At 46.5% G+C, this 7,714-nt stretch overlaps 1 non-coding gene across 1 annotated transcript; it reads right to left on the reverse strand.

Annotated features, from left to right (window-relative positions):
* Positions 1-5,222: 5,222 nt before the first annotated feature.
* Positions 5,223-5,295, reverse strand: TRNAI-AAU. The gene has a single exon. It is a non-coding gene; the product is annotated as a tRNA-Ile (tRNA).
* Between the last annotated feature and the right edge of the window lie 2,419 nt (positions 5,296-7,714).

Consider the following 7,714-nt stretch of genomic DNA (forward strand, 5'->3'; position numbering starts at 1 on the left):
TGTAGGCTTAATTTTCCCAGCTCCTACTGGCCTGTCCCTCAATCCTCCTCCCTATTGGTCAGGGCAGAAGAGGTGGCTGTAAGAGCAGCCAGGTTCCTGAGCTGGGCCTTCTAGCATTTCGGGATGGTGGAGCTGACTGGGGCATGGTGCTGGCAAAATGCCTCAGGGCGCTGGTGGGAGGAGCAAGCCAGGGCTAGGGCTGGGGGGAGAGAGACCAGCAGGTTTCCTCTATTGTTTCCTACTCTCTTTTTCTTCAGTAGTTTCTCCTCTACATAAAGTTGCTGACTCTTTCTGAGAATCTGGCTAGCTCAGTGGGCCAAACATCAGACTTTTAATCTGAGGGTCCAGGGTTCAAGTCCCTGGTGAGACACTCAACTATTCCTTGAGATCTTAAAAAGCTCTGTCTTTGAAGTCCTTCTTGATGTTACTTTTTCTTTTCAAGATTTTTGCCTTTCCTAAGAAGGTCCTTTTGTGTGTGGGATTGAAGGGGCAACTTCCTGACACCACCCCCCCACCTCCCATCCTCGCAGGCTAGAGGAATAAAGGCCTCTGGACAGGGGCAGCTCTAGACTAGCTACCAGCAACTGGTGCCCTAGGTGAACCCTGGAATCGGTGCCCCCAAACCCCAAGGGCAGATCTAGGCTGAGGTATTTTGGTAAACGGGGAAACATTTTGCCCCTTTTTTCCTTTTAATGTTTTTAAGTCTTTTTTTTTTTAAACAGAGGCTTAATTATTCGGTTTGTCCATCCGTCCATCTGTCCAACCAATGTTTCTTTCTCCATCCTTCTGGTTCTGGCTGCCCCTTACTACAACCATAACTTTGGTCTTGAACTTTATAGAGTAGTGAGGTACCTTAAGGGTTAAATGCTAAATACCAAACCCAAACAACACTAGTTACCTGTGTCTGGCAAAAGGTGTCCGGCAGTTTTGCCACTTTGAATGATTCAAATGGATTTTCAGTGGCATTATAAAAAAATCCCAACAAAGCAGAACCAAACCAATTCATCTTAAACCTACAAAACAAGAGTTTTACAAACCATGAGTGTCAGTTTAGGTCCTTAAAACCTTACATCATCACACACAGTTCTCCTTTGCCTAACATCCCTTGCACTGCGATTACTCTTTTTTACACAACTGAACCCCGATTGCACGTCCATCTTGTACAACCAGAGCCAGCCAGGGGCAGGCAAGTTAAGTGCCAATAGAAACCCCTGACATTCCTTTAGTGATTTTGATTACATTACCCAGTAGTCAAATAATTTTGATGAGATTATCTCTCCGCCTGCTGCCTGCAGCCGTCCCCTATAGACCATTTCTGTGGGCAAAGGGCCCATTTCCCCTCAAAATGGCTGTAAAAGCTTCACGGGACAAAACATAGTGGTGGTAGTAGCCACTTTATCTGACCCTCTTGTATAATTTAATTACCAAACTTCTATCAAATGTGACTGCACAGAGCTGCACATACAGTTACGTACAGTTACATTCACTGAACGTGAGCAACTGTCACCAGAACTCACTGCCAGTGGCACAGGTACCTTTTAAGTACCGAGACGTGCAGTGACATCTTTCATAGGAATCGGCCAGCGTGTGCATGGCCGGCGTGTTCAGAGCAATGGTTGCCCACAGGTGCCGTGTCAGGCTCTGGCCCCGCATGAGACAATGGACCACTTTATGGTGGCTGGTTTGTTTCCCCGGCAGGTGTGGGGACTTTGGGCTACATGATGGCAGCTGCCAGATTTGGTTGGACAGGATTCTTTTCAGCTCACCTGAGGCTTGTTCCTGGCCGAACGAGGGCAACCACAGGGCGCCAGCAGAACCAGCTGCAGCAAGGGCGCCCTCAGCAGGGGCCGCCGTATAGCGGGCGGGTGTCACGGGACACACTGCACCTGCTCAATGTCAGAAAATCCCCTTCAGACTAAACCAGTTTGTTTCTCGAAATCAAAACAAGTGGGATGAAAGTTCTTTGCAAAAATATTTTGTTGCAAAACAAAAGCATCTCCTGTTTGTCAGAGTGTGTTAAATTGTCTCGTCACACACAGAGGGGAGACACTTAGATCACAAACATTAGATAAGATGCTTCAGTCTGAGCTAAGTAGTTGCTGCTCTTAACAATTGCAAAATAAAAAAAATACAAATGAAATAGACTTTCAGCTATTCTATTATGTTATAATCTGCTCTCAGTAAATGTGATAGGACACCTCATATTATGCACTACTCCTAGTGACACTCTCCAATGGATCCCCACCCACCGTGAGGTAGGTAGGAGAGGATCATTATAATCCCTACTTGAGAGAGGAGAATTGACTTATCTTAGGTCACACAGCCAGTCAGTGGCAGAGTTGGGAATAGGACCTAAGAGCCCTGATTTTCAAACTAACCATCGGATCTTGAATTTCATCCATTGAATGATGGGAATAAAGTGCTCTCAGATGAGCTCCAGACCAACAACACTGCACAGTAAGTATTCAGCAAGTATCTGAGGAGAACTGCAATGTTAGAGAGAATCATGAACTGCTCAGAGACCATTAATGCAGAGAAGCAGCAAAATTCATCAAACATATGACTGGTTCTGACTTATTTACTTGGTCTTAAAAGAGAACAACAAGGACCTGAGTCTCCTCCCTGTCAATAACCCCCTGCTCAGCCAATCAGGGTAGAGACTGAGGATGGGAAGCTGAGGGTTCTCAGCAGGGAGCCCAAAGGATGGCCCAGATCACTGGTGGGGATCACTGCCCGAGCACTATTTCAGCCCCACATTTTTGGGTGGACCTCCCACAGTGGGAGCTGCCAAAGACTCCCCCGCAACACATACACACACCCCGCTCTTGGTGTTGGGAGGGAAAGAGGTGAAAGGACAAAAGAAGCAAGAGAAGAAAGGGACGGAGGAAAAGGTGAAACACAAAGGACAAACCCTAATGTCCCTAGTGATTCTAGGGGACAAAATCCCAGGTGCGGAATAAAATTCTGCCTCCTTGAGCTCGTGTTTTCCATGCTTAGACTTTGTCACCAGATGGATCAGACTGAACCGGTTTCAAACCTTGAGGAGGCTCTTACCTTCTAAACAGGGACGTCTTTTTTCTAGTAAAATCAGGAAAAGGGAAGGAGAAAACTCAAAAGAGGTTCCTCCTGGCGCTCATGTCCGTGAACCCAAATACTCTCTCAGTCCTCAAAGAGAGACCTGGAGAAGGAGACTTGCTGAAGCAAAGCCACAGGGGTCTCTGAGGTTTCCCTGGCCCCTCGCCCCTCTCCTGCCTGGCTGATGTCAGCATCTCTCTGTGAGGTCACCACCTCCCCACCACCTTTGACCAATAGTCTGAGGTCCTGCAAAAAATCTTTGTGATGTCACTGCCACACCCCTCCCTTGCTGTGCTAATGTCCTGCCCCTGGCCACGCACTTTGGAGGTTTGAGCTACTCACTGTGGATCACCCCACTCAAGGAGCGTTCGTTCTAGGAAGCAAGCCGGCTAGACAGGAAAACATCAGACGCTGCTCCCAATGCTACACTCAGTTTTTCAGAAATTAGTCGACTTTATGGCCAGAAGAGACCATTAGAGCACCTAATCTCACCCCCTGCATATCACAGGCCTCCTGTATGACACAATAGCTACTTTTGGGGCAAACACATTCCAGAAAGGCATCTAGTCTTCATTAAATGACATCAGGAGATGGACAATCCACCACTTTCCTTGGTAGCTTGTTCCTGCGGTGAATCATCCTCGCTGTTGAATATTTGTGTCTTATTTGTAATATGAATTTGTCTCTTTTCACCTTCCAGCCCCTGGGTCCTGTTATGCCTTTCTCTGCTCAATTAAAGAGCCCTTTAATACCCAATATTTTCTCTTCATTAAGGCCCTTCAACACTTCAATGAAGTCACCTTTCAATCTTCTTTTGATAAACTAAACAGATTGAGCTCGTTCAATAGCTCACTAGAAGGCATTTTTCTCCAGCCTTCAGAACATTTGGTGGCTCTTTGCTGACAATTTCACAACATCTTTTTCAAATGAGGACACCAAAACTGGAGGCAGTATTCCAGTATCAGTCTCACTGATGCCGTGTCACCTCCTGTGACGTTATTGACATAATCTATAACTGTATAGATCACCGTTGCGACCACTGTTCTATATTTGCAGCCAATATGGTAGAAAGGTTGTCATGTAAGGGGTCTATGGAGAGGTTGTGATTGGCTGATTATAATGATGCTATCTCTAGATATGTATCATTTTTGTAGTTGACATTATGAATATTGGCTCTATGCTGCCCGTATTTCAAACTTGTGTTATGCTTCCGGGAATCATCCCAGACAAGTTGGTGTCAGTTCTGCCTAGCCTGCTTGATGGCCCATTAAGGACCATCAGCTATACAATCGACCCATTGAGAGAAGGCAGATACACCTTGTGCCTCAGCAAAGTATGCAGGGACCTGCCTATGCACAGAACTCTAAGGTTTTTCTATGCCACATGTTGGATAGACTGTCCTTGGGACAAAGAAAGCAAAGACCACATGGCAAGAGACTATAAAAGGCTGATGCCTCATCTCCATCTTGTCTTCAATCCTGCTTCATACCTCTGGAGGGACTTTGCTACAAACTGAAGCTCTGTACAAAGGACTGAATGACCCATCCCAGCTGTGGATGGACTCCAGAGACTTGATTTGAACCTGCAGTTTATTCCATCACTGCTACAAGCCTGAATCAAGAATTTTGGCATTACTGTAAGAGAAAGCCTTGCTTGTTAAGATAGGCCTGGTCAGCAAATTGCCAGGTGTTGGAGCTAAGAACTAAATAATTGTGTCTTATTCAGAATTGCAGACTGAACAAAGAATCCCTGTTCCTATTGTGTTAGTCTCTTCTGTAGGGAGACGTTCTTCCCACAGAGCCAACCTTGAGTTTATGAGAAGTTGGCACTTGTCAGTATAAGATATTGCATCCTTCCACCTCCCTTCCCAGGGACCAATGCCTGCCTTAAGACACACAGAAAACAATCTTTATTGCCATATACTTTCACTGTTTCTTTGCTTTAACCCCTAGGAATGTACCTGTTGGACAATGAAAGGAGTTGCTCCATTTCTATGGACCCCAAATCAGATATTTTATACTAATAGCTTTCTCCACTGATGTCAGCACCCTCTGTCATGCAGGGGTTGGAGTTGTCCCAGGGACAGGCCAATAGGAGAAGAAGTGCCTTCCTGAACAGCAAGAGGATCTGAGAAAGGGAAGCCAGTATGTTTCTGCCTGGTTTTGATCCAGGGACCTTTTGTGTATTAGACAAATGTGATAACCACGACACTACAGAAACTCTATAAACTTGGCTGGTGCTTGCCCTGGCACACACCGATGGGGAAACAGAGCGAGTGATGGCAGCCCTTCGACAGGTCAGCTGGTAGAGCAGAGGACTGGAGCCGGTGCTCAGGAAGTCATCCTTACGTCCCCCTTCTGAACCTTGCTTGAAGGGGAGCTTCTTTTTCTTCCCCTTGCTGACAAAGAGCAAGAGAAGAATGAAAGGTCAGGTGGGCCAACTCGGTGAAGAAGCCCATGCTGCCTTTTCCTGCTGCATAGCCTGAAATGAGGGATTTGTGGCAGTCAAAGGAACAGCCCACCCTTGCACAAAGGGGGAAAGAAGAGCCCCCCCCCAAGCTTGAACCACAGACCTTTAGGCTCGCCCAGCTCAACTACTTCAACAGCTGCTAGGTTTCTTTTTAGCCTATTGCTTTTCTGTCTGGGATGCTTTTGTCAGCGGCCCATTAAGGCAAGATTCACTTTTGCTTTTCTTAGCTGGCTAAAGCCCTTGTTTAATAAACCAGGAGATCCTGGGTTCAACTCCCAGTGGTGCCTTGTTGAGATGCTTTTGGGGCACCTGACATTGGCTACTGTCAGAAAACAAGATTCAGAGTGAGATGGACCTTTGGTCTAGCCCAGTGTGGTTTTTCTTATGGTTTAAATTACACTCACAGGCACTGATAATAGAATTACTGAACGTTTGGGAGTTAGGGGCTGATAGGTCAGTGGTCCAGTCCCCTCACAGATGACCCCCTCCCTCTGGGACAGGGGCAGGTCTGAGCTCTCACACCAAATGGCTCTTTGCAGCTGCCAGAATCTGTGGGCAGCTCATTTAGTTTATGCCGAGGGTTGAGTCCTGCTTTGTGCCCAGTGTCTGAGAATGAAAATCCTAAACCACCCTATGAAATAACGAATGTAGCAGGATGTGTTTTTGTCCCTGCCTCAGAGCAGACAGAACAAAGGAGAAATGCCGTCAAGTCCATGGTAATACTTCCCTGCGGTTTTACCATTTCCACTCGCTAAACTCCTTCCAAACCTTCTGGGCTCCTAGAGCAGGGGACTGAGCCTGAGCCCAGACACGGACACTGCAACTTTACTCCAGACCAAGCTGCATGGCCCTGATTAATCCGACACAGGCCAGCCGAGGGTGTTTCATTGCACTGGAGACGTAGCCTAATGTTGTCTACACTGTGATTAACACACCCAGGGCACCTGTCGCAAAGCCCGGGTCAGCTGACTCAGGGTAATGGGGCTTGGGCTGCAAGACTATAAAATTACAGTGCAGACATATGGGCCTGAACCCAACCTCTGAGGCCCCATGAGGAGTGAGGGTTTCTGAACCCAGGCTTCAGTGTGAACACAAATATCTGCACCACAGTTTTTAGCCCCTCAGCTTTAGCTCCATGAGCCCAAGTCAGATGACCCAGGCCAGCCCTGCTGCCATCTTTTTCCCAGGAGAGATGGACTCTAAGGTATGTCTCCATTGCAGTGTAAACCCAGGTGTGGCACACTGTGCTCAAAGCAGCACCTGGAAGCCCCATATTCACCACTCTCATATAATGATGACATGGTTTGTACAAAGTCTGCCTGGTGAGGTATCATTTCAAAAGTCTTGATCTGTTGAACATTAATATCTTGTTGGATTGTGTGTGCTCGCATTGTTTGGGAAGTTATGAAGTTTTGCTCTTTGTGTGTTACTGAAATATGAGGTTTCAAAATGCCCCCCACCAGCCTTTCAGGTGTGACAAGGGAGGAGCCAGACTTGCTGCTGGCCCATTGAAGGTATCCACACTCCCAAGGACTATCCCAGGAGCCGTGTACAATGCAGACTTCTCCGAGATAGCACAGCGAAAATGGACATTGCTTGACTCACATCGTAGCAAAGGAGCTTCCTAGCAAGTTGGAAGAATCTATGAAAGAAGGGTAGAGACATCATGACTTGGCCTCTCTCCCCCACAACTCAACATCTGGAAACATATTGGGAGGACAAAGACTGGACTGAACTGATTCAGAAATCAGAAGCGAATAATAACAATAATACTTTCAAACCAGTCTCCAAACAGACTAGTATTGGGTTCTCAGCAGAAAATTTTCAGTTTGGGGAATTTTGTTTTCTCAGTCAGACTTTGCCAAGGGAAACAGGGAGAAAATGTTTGAGTTGCCTCCTTCAGAATAGCTCGGCCTAGACACTAGCTCTGGTTCACGGTTGTAGCCTTGCTCGGGTTGAGGGTATTTTAATAATTTGGGGAGGTCCTGGGGTGTTTGGGGGAGATGATGAGGATGTTACCTTTTGAGATAAAAACTAAGAAATATGGGACTAGAGAATTTCTTTAAAAATCTGGGATTTAGACATTTTATTTAAAGCAAGGAGGGTCTGAGTTTCTGATAAGGTTTTAGTTTGATCTGTCATTGTACCAAAGGGGTAGATGGTTGTCTAT

The sequence above is a fragment of the Mauremys mutica genome, unplaced genomic scaffold (genome assembly GCF_020497125.1).
Source record: "Mauremys mutica isolate MM-2020 ecotype Southern unplaced genomic scaffold, ASM2049712v1 Super-Scaffold_100101, whole genome shotgun sequence".
Classification (NCBI taxonomy): Eukaryota; Metazoa; Chordata; order Testudines; family Geoemydidae; genus Mauremys; species Mauremys mutica.